The sequence below is a fragment of the Spodoptera frugiperda genome, chromosome 26 (genome assembly GCF_023101765.2).
Source record: "Spodoptera frugiperda isolate SF20-4 chromosome 26, AGI-APGP_CSIRO_Sfru_2.0, whole genome shotgun sequence".
In the NCBI taxonomy this organism is placed as follows: domain Eukaryota; kingdom Metazoa; phylum Arthropoda; class Insecta; order Lepidoptera; family Noctuidae; genus Spodoptera; species Spodoptera frugiperda.
Genome location: NC_064237.1, coordinates 3,658,841 through 3,672,359, shown reverse-complemented (window position 1 = coordinate 3,672,359; position 13,519 = coordinate 3,658,841). Strand labels below are relative to the sequence as shown.

Here is a 13,519-nt window from a genome sequence, read left to right as displayed (position 1 = left end):
TATAAAGTTAGTGTAAACCAGTGATAGTAATTTACACAAAGTAAACAGGAACGCGGAGAACACAAATACGAGTAAATTAACAATACTAGGTAAACCACAAGTCTCTGTTTGCGTTTTATTTATGTGCAATTCTGTAATTAAATGTGTGGTGCAGTGCCAGTGCTGTTTTTATTAATGCTGTAATTAATAAACAATGTTTTATATTTGTTCTTCTTTTTTCTATTTCTATTCTATTTGTTCTATTCGTATTTTTATTCGCATTGTGTTTTGCTAATCCAGTAGCGGCTATTGCGATTACGGATCATAATTTCTAATAGATAATAACAATATTTTGACATCAAGGAAATACGAATTAGAAACAGAAATCCAAACTCTGAATTTTATAAAAATATCTGAGGTGAGTTTAGAAATGTTAGGTAGTATCGAAAGTGATTATAACCCTATAAGTTGAAGAAACAAAAGAAAAACTATAAAACCAAATTTTAATTAGCGATTTCTGTCCCTCTCAGCTCATCACTATATCCTCAGTAAGTGTCAATGGTGTCAGCACGGCGCGATGATCAACCGCATCATGGTTTATGTCGCCTGTTAGCATAATGTCATCAAATAAACCGCCCCTGTTCACATCCCGGCCTGGTATTTCAGGGAAATGCCGCACTATTTATCATCGATGTTGACTGTCACTGCGAGAATGTCACTATTATGGAACTGATAGTTTGTTCTCTACATGCAATTGATTTACAGATGTGTTTAGTTATAAAACATCAGTTTGTGGTCTTGAGCTTTGCTTAGTAATACGTGTGCTTGTGAAATTGTATCTATATTCTATATTATGTGGAGTAATTTTAAATGTAAGAAAATATGTTTTATCAGACATGCTAACATAAGATACTACTGAAATAACGAACTTATATTTAATATCAAGATCATAATTAAATAGCATTATATATGTTTTAATTTTCTAATTAAAGGCACTTAAAAGTAAGTGCTGTTACTAAGGAGTAAAGAAGATCTCTAAGATCAATATGAAGTTATCAGTAGATTTCATATTGCTTCACAACATTCAGCATTCACTCTACCAAAACCCAAACCAAAACTATTCTCCTCTTTAAATCAAAACAGTTTCTCGGAATCGGAAACCAAAAACCACGAGGTCAAGCGGAGCAGTCAAGAGAAATTAATTTGCAACTTAATCTAGGCCTTCTAAATTAAGTTGGGCCCCAAAAACCACCTGATTTGATTAACTGGAACACGACAACGGAAAGAAAAGTTCAGGCTCGAAGCAACTTTATGACTCCACGTCAATACTTTGTAGTTTATTGGACAGATTTCCATACGCAATCTGATTACAAGTTGAAAAAATATTCGCACGCGAACTCCTTACGTAAATGGTTCGTTCAACCGACATTATAAGTGCGCAAGTCAAGTATTCCAAAAAGTATCTCAAGGCTGTATGTTACAAAACTTCATAAGCTCGCAATTTCAAACAAATTACTAATTGTTAAGCAAATAGCAAGGAAATTCGGAATACTCAAATATTTATGAAGTTAAAAATACTTTTATACGTATTTTTATACAATAATGGCTAAAAATACATTAGAGTCAATAATATAAAACTGCATAATTAAGTTTTCATAATTAGAGCATTTTTGCATCAAAAATTAATTACGTAAGTACATTCACAAAAAAAAGTAATTATCATTTTGAAAATTAACTAGTCCACGAAAGTATGATAAGGTTGCGTTAAACGGAACCCCAGTGTAATTCCCTTGGCGACACAGTAGTCGAGTGTACCTGGCCTTATTTCCATAGCCTGTTTACATGACCTCGGGAACAAGCTGTAAATAATAAGAATTTGTCTGTCAGTACTATCAACATGTTATTTGATTATGTAATCTCAGTTCGGGATCACGGGACGCTCCCGGGCGGAAACTATCGGCCGGAATCATCTACAACTTCTTTACAACTTCCAAATATTTTGTTAAAGATTTTTCTTCTCTAGTCCGGTTTATTCCTTATGATATTGTTATATATTCTTCTTCCTCTTGAAATGTTTCTGAATCTCGCAAGTAATATTGAATTTCATTCGATTACAAAATTCCCATTGTAAGAACTGTTATAATTTGCATCTTGATAGTGCATACTATATGCTAGTCATAGATGACGTTTAACTTTTAGTTCTGAATTAGTATTCTTTAACTTATTTAGCAGGATAAAATTTAATTGAAATTAATAACAGACAGAGGAAACTATTATAATAATATAAACTTGCACAAGTTGAAGTTACGTTAAATGGCATTCGAGATCACACGACATAAATAAAATAATACGAGAGTGAATCTAAACAATAACATGGCATCACATTGCGTTGTAGAGGACAGATGGCTACCGCGCCGCTAAAATATTCCCATTCAGCCGAATCTGTTTAGAAGTCAGTACGGACTATGGACCCAAACCTATTTGGCAGAAGGCCAAGAGAAAGAAGAAGAACACACCACTGACTTGACTAAAAACTTGTCTATCTACAAAATGTTTTTATGCATTTTATGTAGAGCAAAATACTTGAGTACAATGTGAAGACAAAAGGCTGTCCAATACGTGCTTCAGGCTAAGATGTGGGCCCTTGACACTGGCCTCATTTGCAAGCTTAAGGCCACTTCCATCCGCCTCAATTTTATAATAAACTAATTCCGCCTCGTTGCTTCGTTCCTCCTTCTGTCCCCGAGCGTCGGATTTTTAACCCTCTTCGAGGAAAGGACTTTCAAAATGTTTGTGTTCTTAAATCTGAGTACTTGTTTGGGGTGAATTACTACTTAAGAATGAGTTCAAACAATTAATTGTGAAAAAGATTGTCTTACAAGTTGGAAATTTTAAAGGTTTTCTTATTTTTTTAAGATAGCAAGTGTAGGTATTTCAAGAGAAGAGAGTAGGCATAAATTACTTTTACTATTACTACCTATTACTGTAAGGTAACACGCAAAACAATGGTGTCACTGAAATACCACATAATCGATTGTGCTCAAAATAAATGACGATCGATGGCCAACAACGAATTAAATCTTCACAAACACTACATACAATGAAATGTAACACTAACACACTAACATACTTCTATGTATAACATCAATTCTTATCGAATTTGGTGACAAACATTCCATACAAAAATGATTTCATACAATATTTTTTACCGGCTTAATTAAAGGTAGTCTTTTTTGGGGGTGAAAATTATTCAATGTCTTCTCCTTCCTTTGGTAAAACTCTTAGAGAGTAAAAACTAGAATATATTATTATTGTAACTTCTCATACGAATATTATGACTTATATTTTCTAAAGACTTTTTTTTATAATTTGCCATTAATAAATTTAAATAAAATCCCATACAAGAGAAAATAGAAACACTACTAAATAGAAACACCCTAAATACAAATAAAAAAACAAGCACAAAAACTCACCAACACACATGTATCATCATACCGCGGCACCACCACATACGATACGATCGCACATAAATTCGCCAGAACTACTAACTCACAAGAAAATTAATAATACACTGCTCTTACTAAGAAAGCATCTTGAGTATTCTACATCGCTACCACTTCGTTCCCGTCCTAAGTTCACGACCCGTTCAAACACTGCCAGCTACTGCACTGGGCTATATAATAATGTCACTAGAGTTGCCACGTCGCGTCGCCTCGCCTCGCCTCATAGATTATACACTATGCATAGTGATGAATTGATACGTCGACGTGTTTGTAACATTGATGTCTCTGAATATGCAGTGGGAAATCGTATATGGATTAAGTTTCTGTTACCGTTTGTGTTTTTTTTTCTGCCGTTCAAAACCAGGTTGATTTTGTCCAACGATGTTTGACACCGAACTTAGTACTGACGACCTTCACTACGATTACTAAACTATCATCTGATTTAAAGAAAAAAACATCAACTTCAAGGACAGTTAAACACTGAAAATTCAATTGTACAATTCATTCAAATTGATAAATTAATTTTAACGTATATCAGTGGCGTTCTCTTTATTATTAAGTTCACCTCAAAAACGTATCTATTGAACCTATGTCAGTAGAGTTCAAAGAACCAAGTTACAAAACCAAGAAAGACCAAAGTTTCGTCAGCTGTTGTGAAAGGTCAACCAACCTAATGAGGCTTTAATGTATAATAAACTCTTCAATGAAGGGCATAGTTTATGACCCACCTACATACTTGTAGGGCAAAGAGCTCAATTCATTTCAGACATCACGCTTAATTAGACAGAAGTCGACTAAATAGAAAGAAAAACAAAAGCAAGGGAAGGATAATGGAATGTTTCGTTATTCTTCCTCCTACTTTATAAATGCGAATTCTCTTGGAGATGACTCACTGGAATTGTTAGTGTTTATGCAAAAACAGTTGTACAGGTTTCGATAAGATTTTTCACACAAAAACTCAAATACATTAGCGTTTTTAAAGAACACACATACATAAATAAAGTATCCTAATGTCCTTATACATGTCGTGTAGTATAGTCGCTGCAGCTGCAAGTAATGCAAGTAAGCAAGGACACAGAGTGACCTACATACCAGTACGGATGTGAGTTAGACGTTCGTCCGGGACCTCCATGTACCTGATAGCCCGCGGACAGTTTTGGCAACAGTCTCGCCGACGAAGCCGCTATTTGTTGCCGGCTCGGCTCTGTCAGGCCGTATGTCAGAAATAAGCTTTGGAATATATTTATTGGTTTACTTCATCTAGTTTCTAGTTCATGTGTTCACACAGGTTTTGGGAATTATTTGTGTGTTTTGGTCTGTTATTAATACATGGTTGGTTGGTATTTTATGTCTATGGTGGTGAACTAGAATAGAAGGCAAGGACTTACTTACACACACATTAGAATCATCGCATGTTGACTTGTATTCATATTATGTTACACATGTTTTTTACTTTGTGTGTTATTACGATAAGCAAAAATAGCTGGTAACGTACGGTTTATCCTACATGTACATTTTATACAATAAACTTACGTAATACTATTCAAGACTGACGTCAAAGTTAGCAAAATGGATTTAAATCAATTGAATACAAAATTTGTAGCAATTATAAAACATTTCATCAGAATAAGATGTTTATTTAACAACACAGTATATGTATATTTACGTTTTTTAATCCAAATACTGAGAACCATTGCAGATTCCCTAACAATCCGAAATCACGAAATCGAAAATCTTTTTACGTGTTCAGATTTTCCCAGTCATCGCTTGTGACAACTCAACGAACAAATCAGTGTACTAATTGAGTACTACATAATCTTCTGAAGTAAAGTTCTAATAAATCCTGTTATTAGAATAGATTACTGTGACGGAAACTATAGAGCGTTAAGTCAATACCGCTCAGGTTTAGTGTCGACTCATACAAGTTATTAAGTTAAGAAGCCTTACACTATAATCTGGTTCGTTCACGAGTGATTACGTAATGGAATGCCGTACTATACGAGGAAGAGCCTCGAAGATAAATAGCTGTAAATAAATTAGGGTCGTTTAAATGTTGTTGTTTTCGCTTGGAATGGGATGAGTGATGGAAGAAATGTAATTATTAACAATAATTATTTTAATTACATGATTCTACTAGTTTTTTCAAAGTTGAAGTAATAATCTGTAAATCCTTTCTTATACTCTCAACTACCACTCTTGTTAGTCTAGAACACTAGATCCTCATCTAATAAAACACCAAATTACAAGCTCCTTTCTCAAATAAGCAACAAAAAAATCTGTAACTTTTTACCAGTCCCCTTTATGTCCACTAGGACACTAGTACGTACGACCAGCCTCAACCAACCACCCAAGACGACATATTGAAAATTGAATCTACATCAGTTTAACATCGTTAGACAAACGATAAATAATTGATAATTCCAGTACAATAGTATAGCACTAGAAATAATAGGGCAGTCAAATCTGTTCACTATATTATTAAGGCCGCCATTGTCTCGGCGAGATAGTGCTGTGTCCGTGACAGGTGGAGTCTGATATATGGTGTGGATGTCAGAACGCCACGCCAAGCCACTCGCACGAAACTCGTCCTAACCGCTAACGTAATAAAGGTGATGATAACATCTATTTTTTGGTGTAGTCTGCACGATATTTTGTGGCTAGCCAGTTTTGTCTGCATTCTGTTGGTGGCCGATTGTATCTTGCATATGGAATTAGCTTTAAAATTCGGTGAGTGCATTACATAGGTAGATAGCGGTTTTATTTTATTGCTTAAAATTTAAAGGAATTTCTTACGATGATATGAATGAGTAAAGGTTTATAAAACACTTAACATTTTTAACACACCATATTATATTAACATTCTAATTAGATACTGCGTTCAGTTTATCCATTAACAAACTGACCATATTACTTTTCAAGTCACTCAAGGTCAAAATAGACTACAACATCAACGTAATTAAGACCCAGTCAACAAGAAAACAATAAAGAAACAAAATCCCTATAACAAAGTATAGCTACACAAGACAGGTACACATTGAGTTAATAAGTAAGTATATAACTAGTTACAGCCAGTTATTACTAGTAGCACGGACTCAATTACCAACGTATGCTTGGCAAACAACTCAATACTAATATAACCGTGTTCCAACAAAGAAGTATTCTGTTTATCTTGTCACTGTGTTATGATATTCCTCTACTCAGACTAATGAAACGAGAGGGCAATTCTATGAGATTGGCTTACTATCGCGACTTTCTTAGGGCGCGTTTATGTTTCACGTTTTGTCATACGGCTGATTCTCTTATGACTCCAAATTATGAGTTCTAGTTTTAAGATGTATTTTGACATATCAACTAGTGTAACTGAACTCCTAACAGAATGGCAGTGTAGATGGGTTTCTTCTATCAAGGGCCACCACCTTTATCAATTCTTTCCATCTCTTCTTGTGCCTTTAGGCTTCAGTCATTCTGTCTCCTGCGTTAAATTTTACCGAGGGAAGTGAACACTATCGTTTACTTTTCTTCTCCTCTAATTATTTCTTCTAATTTATTTCGTTGCGAGATCTAAGACAGTTGGACCGCTGGACTGCAGTATTTTGGTGCTTTCATTGTTGTACCTATTGTAGATCCTGGCTTATAGGAGTCGTAGCGATATGGGAGGGGGTGGCGGGCTTATCCCATAAAAAAAATATACTGGCCTAATTAATTGTAGTGTAAAATAGATCTTAATGTCATACATTCCAATCCCACACGAATACGTATAAGCCACACTCGAGAAACATTGTAACCAAGACAAATAAAAATAGTGTACCTGTCTTTCAAAAGATATTTTGAGGTAAACCTAGAGGAGACAAGCGTCAGACATCTTGGAAATGTCACTCACAAAGCTAATATTGCATGTGTCTGCAACCTGCTTTACAAAATGATTGCACATAGAAGGAAATTCTGCATATTTACCAAATATTTGACATGTACAATTTGTACAAAAATTAAAAAATGTATGAAAAAAAAGATAAGAATTGAACGCTGATCTCAACACTATCATGACGTGTTGTTTATAGAGTCTAGAAAACCTAGTCACATAAAGCCAACTTAGCTTAAAATGTTATGCCCAAATACTGAATGCTAATCATTTTTAAGTTATACTTAGATATAGTACTATCTCTGTAAATTTACAAAGAATTTGTAATAACAGAACAATTCTTAAGAACGTCTTGAAGTCAACGGCGTAAAAAATATCATAAGGTAGTAAATACACACCTAGCGGGCTCGATGTGAACACAGCCTAAGTTCATAAGAGTTTGTACGATAACGAGCGAGGTACAATGATGGATGGTTGCCTACAGTTATTGTATGTAATGTGGACGGTTCTGGTTAACTGATTTGTGATCGGACTCCTCCAAGATAACCGATGAGCTGGCGCTTTTGTTCACGGCGCGCTCATAACATGTTTTTGGGGTTTCGTTAGCGATATTTCATTATTATCTTTACGTGATTTAGCAAAAATAGTTTTGAAATAGATTACGAATGTCGCGTGTGTTGAGATAAATCATAAATGCTGAAGATCTAGCTTTTTGATACCTTCGAGAGTGTGACAAAATGTTCCAGAGTACGTAGAAAACAGTATACGTATCAAGATTCCACATTCAATAACGATGATGGAGACATGATCCCACATATATGCAAGTCTTTTACATTCATACCTTCAGTAGAAAGAATGAAATGCAATATTTAGACACACTTACTAAAATATAATATACAGAAGCATATTATATACTTTAACACCACCAATAGAAAAATTTGCAAGTAAAACCTTCACATAGAAAAATTCATTCACCCACATTCATACATCATACGATTTACTGTAACTTGCCATTATAGTGGGGTGTAAAATAAACCTACCACGTTATATACTGCGTGGGATGTCCGCTAAGTCGCGAGGAACCAGTACGTACTGTATAAAGACACCCCCCTACCCCCCTTCGCAAATCCGTGTCCTCAATTCAAGGATCGTTCTCATATGTGCGACGTCTCTGAATGTGAACATTTTATTTGAATATTTTATTCAATCAGATGCACACGTGTGCGAATTTATCTGTGTCACTCTAAATCTGTATGGGTTTATGTATTTATTTACGGTTATGTAATTTGTCTTGGTGAATTTAAAAATTTAAGTCAGTTTTGCCGGATGTCTAGGATGCATTGTATAGTGCGTAGATGTAACTCCAATGCATACTATGTGATTATTAATTTTTAAAAGTGAATGTGTTTCTTACCGAATCTCTAAATTCGGTAACTGTACCGACTTGTGTCTCTGTTAAAATTATTATTTAAAAATAATAATTTATCTAGTAAGTGAAGCGAACATAAAACCCAACTAAATGACTCAATCAAGAAAAAAAAGCTTAAAGAAAAATACGAAACACAAAATCTATTATTCAAATGCAAGCAACAAATCTATTTTAAATTGAAATAAATCACCATATCAATCGGATAAGCAGTTTCATATAAATTCTGTACATACACATCAACAAACAAACTTTTCTCGTTATACCATTAGTACAATTTCCGCCAGCACCCGTATAGTTTCAAACTATTTTACACATTGTAATAGGGCTGTTAACGTTACGATTCTTAAAGCAAACATTAACAGGGTTGTCACGCCATGGTTTACGAGATTAGTAGGTATTTGAAATATTTTAATACCTTCATCATGATAGCAGATTATATCGGAGGCCCGACACGGTATGATTTTGCTTTATAAGGTCGTTTTAGTTAGTAATCTAGGCAATTTGTAGGTTATAAGTACATTTATTTTATCGTAAAAATAATAAAGGATTGTAACTTCAATCATATAAACAAAACAACGATGTTTTACCTAAAGACTAACTTGAAATAAATACTAAATTATGTACTGATTATAATAGGGTAAGTATCAAAGTGAAAATAACATTTTAATCATACTAATGAGACTCCAAACTCGGCTTAATCAAGAGCTCATAATCCCGTAATCATCGGAATTAGCCAAAAGTTTATGATCCATCATAAAATCGACGAAACACTGGCCAGTAAGATTTCACAATTCATTTTTGGATAGGAATGATGACAGAGTATGAAAATTAAACATCTACATATATTTAACAGTATGTATTCCAGTATTCTTATTAGTCTATTAATATGAGATACGTGTTTAATTTTTTTTTTTTTGGAATAATAAAACAAAGCCTAGATAGTGCGAATTGAAGTTTAGAAGTTTAATATGTGATATTTCAAATCAATACGGTATTTAAATACGTATACAATATTTGTTTGAATCAATTAAACGTTTGTAATATTATTATATTGTACGGTACTAATTTATACGACTGAAGTTATCTTGTCATGTTTCAAAAATAGAATCCTGTTTAAATATTTAAAAAAGCAAACGTGCTCCACAAGCTGTTTTACTAACTGACTGTCATCACGACAAAAAAGGTTTTATTATTATTGTTATAATTTTAGCATTTTTAGCTGTTTTATATTTTTAGAGCCCGCAATAACCACAGCGACGTAACGAAACAGGCCCGTTTGAAAATGGGCACAAAAAAGCTTGCGGCGAATCCCTTTAAGAGGGGAATTAAAGTGTTCCCTTTGACACAGAGTGAGATTGGAAACGGTTGCATTCGTTTGTGGGCCGGCTCGTAAATAGAGGACTGTATAAACAACTACAAAGAACCAATGTGCCGTTACGAGAATACGTACTCACTAGATTAAATATATCTGATTGGGGATGGAGAAGTTTAGATATTTTTACTTACAAATACAAAGTGTTGTGTATAATGAATTCACTAACATTATAATATATATTTTGATATACTAAAAATAATTAATTAAGTCTGTTAATTTAACTCGATTATTTCAGTTTTAGATATAACATCAACGTACTTCAATATTTTCTCTACTCATCATTCTAATTCTAATTAATCTAAAATAAATATGACAAGAGATAAACTAAGTAATAAAAATGTTTTATTAATGCACTACATCATCATCACTCCATAGTATACCTTAAAATTTTGTAATATCACAAACATTTTACAAACTACAAGCTTCGTAGCTCTTGTACAAAACGGCGTAGCAAAGTCGTAGCAATTTCGTAGCAGTCGTAGCCTTGACTACGATGACAGTCTACGAGACTACGAGCTATTTGATTTGCCTTCGTGCTACAGCTGACATCTGCAAATAAATCCGCGGCTTCGCAGGTTGTATTCTAAGTGCATCTTTCAGGTGTTTTCAGTACCGTACCTAGTGAGATTTTAAATTGCTTTTGTCAAACGAGAGAGTAGCTGTGCGAACGAATTTGTTTGAAGAAAATTGAAACGGTGGAAGTGGAGCGTGTGTGCGATTTTGTAATGTAAAATGTCTCATATTGTTTGTAGAAAACGTACTTAGTACTTTAAACTGTGTACTGAAATCTACTGACGTAACATATCATCTTGTGATTAAAGTAAATCCTGATATTATATAAAAGTATTCATAATACGATCGTCTTACTGCTCATTTATGGTTAAGTTAAAAGGGTCCCATAAAAGTAAGCCGTGCACATTTGATGAAATCCTTTAATCTCCTCTCGAGGCGGGGCGAAGGGCGCGGGGGCGCGGGGAGGGGAAGATGGCTGCTAAGACATGGACACAATTTATAACCGATTATAAACGTATGTACGTAGCTCTGTTGTTGGATTAATCTTGTAAGCAAATTACGGGATTTATTTTGATTTATACATCAGATAACCTCATGGCTTTTCAATCCCCTTGGGGTAGGCAGAAGTGCATATTTAAATGTAAGGATATACTTCTCGTCAGTTACGATTTCGATGTAACGTTAAATGACGTTACCAATGCTGTTATTGAGAATTTTCTACAATTGTAATTTGGTCTTGATCCCAACCTGGAAATCAAACCTAGGTACTCGTCAACCAACAGGCTTAATGATACGTATTTGAAGATGTTAATGAACGACAGAGGACGTTATAGTCGGGTGCACCATAACCTCAACTGATCAGGAATCATCCTTTATTATGTCATTCTTAAGTGCAACTACTGGCCACTAGTGGACACTGCAAGAATTTGCCGTACTTACTAAGTCTGTAAGTATGCTATTTGATAATAAAAATAAAACATACCGTTATACCTATTCGGGCCAGAACAACTGTGAGGTTAGAGAAAATAATGACATAACCTTATAGTCCATATTCGTTAGTTACATCAGTTCTAAGTTGAATGTTAAATTGCTGTCATTCTTTAAAAATGCTGCTTATTTACACGTATAAGAGTGTCTCCATGTTTGAATATAAATATCAATTATCATGAAACGGGATTTGAAATATTAGCTAATACTATTACTTGTTTGCTTTATAAATATTAGAATAATATGTCCACCAAGAAATCTTATTTGTTTTCGACTATTATGTGAAAAATAAGCTTTCCTTGCCGTTAAAAAATCTATCAATATTTTGAGAAAGATCTGATGATAAATAATCCTCAATTCACCCTTTCGACTACTCGTATTCGTATTTTATTACGTTCTAAAGCTGGGTTGTAACTAATCATCAATCAATCATATTGAGCCTTCGAGCCCCTACCTTCGATGTTACAGCATCGTAACGGTAAATATCACTTATCAGTGAATGTCGGCCCCAAACGCGATGCTCTTCAATTAGGGAGCGATCGCAAGTTGTTACATATTGTATAATAAAGCAGGAGCTTGTAACATGATTGACAGTTTGTTGGCAGCCCTGTCGACTGTAACAGAAGGCAGCTACATGCCATGAACAAAATTCAACGCTTCGTATTATTACTTCATTATGACTTGTTGCTAAGTAAATATTGGCGATACGTTGTTAGTTTCTAAGACGTTTTAACATTAATGATCATTTCATACACTGTTATGATTATGTTTGTGTACCATGGGGTGCGATGCAATTAGTAAGACGTCGACATGTTCAGCTCGCAGTTGGTGGAGTGTTTAGGTTTGTAAGAAAGCTCACGAAAGGACTAACGATGACGACAGGTCGATAGAGAGCGATTGGAATGTTTTATGTAATGATTGGGGTGCGTGTCTCGTACACACCTCGCAGATATCCGTGGCTTTCAATAACAAACGATCACACTGTCCTTCGATTACGTAAACCGATACTGAATTTTTATAAATATTCTGTCAGAAACGAACGATACTTTGGACGATCGATAAGAAAAACGCTTCTATATAGAAAATTTCCGCCGCTAATGTAATGAGAAGGTGGCTCGAGGAACGGGTCGCAGTAAACATCACACGGCGCAGTCGCATAAATTGTCTCCGGGTATTAATGCTATCGGAAAAACCATTATTTACTAACGGATTGGGGTGGCAGTGCGTGTACGTGTTTACGCGTGGCGCGCTCAGGTGCAGTGCAGCGCGCGGTACTTACGAGACGGGCGGGTGCGTGGCGCGGCTCGCGGGCTCCGACGGCCGGTCACCTCGGGCACTCCATTGATGAGCTGAGGCGGCAAGCAGCGCGGGTGGGGTCGCATAGAGCGGGCGCGCGCGCGGGCCGGCGAGCGCGGCGGGACTGGCGGCCGGCGCCCGCCGCACGTGGCCGCTCAGGTATCAATCAATCGATGCGCAGCGTCGGCGCGGGCGCGTCGCGGGCGCGGCACATTCATGTCGCGCGAACAGCTGACGGCCGAGCCCCGTAAACATGAATCGGGCCCCTCCCCGGACCCCGCCGCGCGCCCGCCGCCCCGCGCTCCCCTGTCCTGACCTACTCTGCGCAGGGCGCTGCCGAACGCAAATGCTTACACTAAACACCGCTCAGCCAAATACGGTGAAACCTTTCAGTGAACGTGTTTCATAATTCAAGTTCTCAACTAAGTTGGCAAAACGCAACTAGTTGGCATCAGATGCTATGTCGTATGAATACATTAATGTCGTAGTCATATAATGGGCTTTCATTTAATTTCTTACACTGCTGAAACATGAAACCTAGCCAACTTAGAATATAAAAAATAGTCACTTCCTTTAGC

The 13,519-nt window shown here is 35.8% G+C and overlaps 1 protein-coding gene across 2 annotated transcripts in view; it reads right to left on the bottom strand.

The window, feature by feature from the left end:
• Window positions 1-13,165, bottom strand: part of LOC118264443 (uncharacterized) — a 92,545-nt gene extending 79,380 nt beyond the window's left edge. The window contains exon 1 of one of the 2 annotated variants that reach the window (XM_035576946.2): window positions 12,925-13,165. The gene's annotated coding sequence lies outside the window, so the exon portion shown is untranslated. The remainder of the gene's footprint in view (window positions 1-12,924) is intronic. The other variant, XM_035576950.2, reaches the window with a different exon arrangement.
• Window positions 13,166-13,519: the final 354 nt, after the last annotated feature.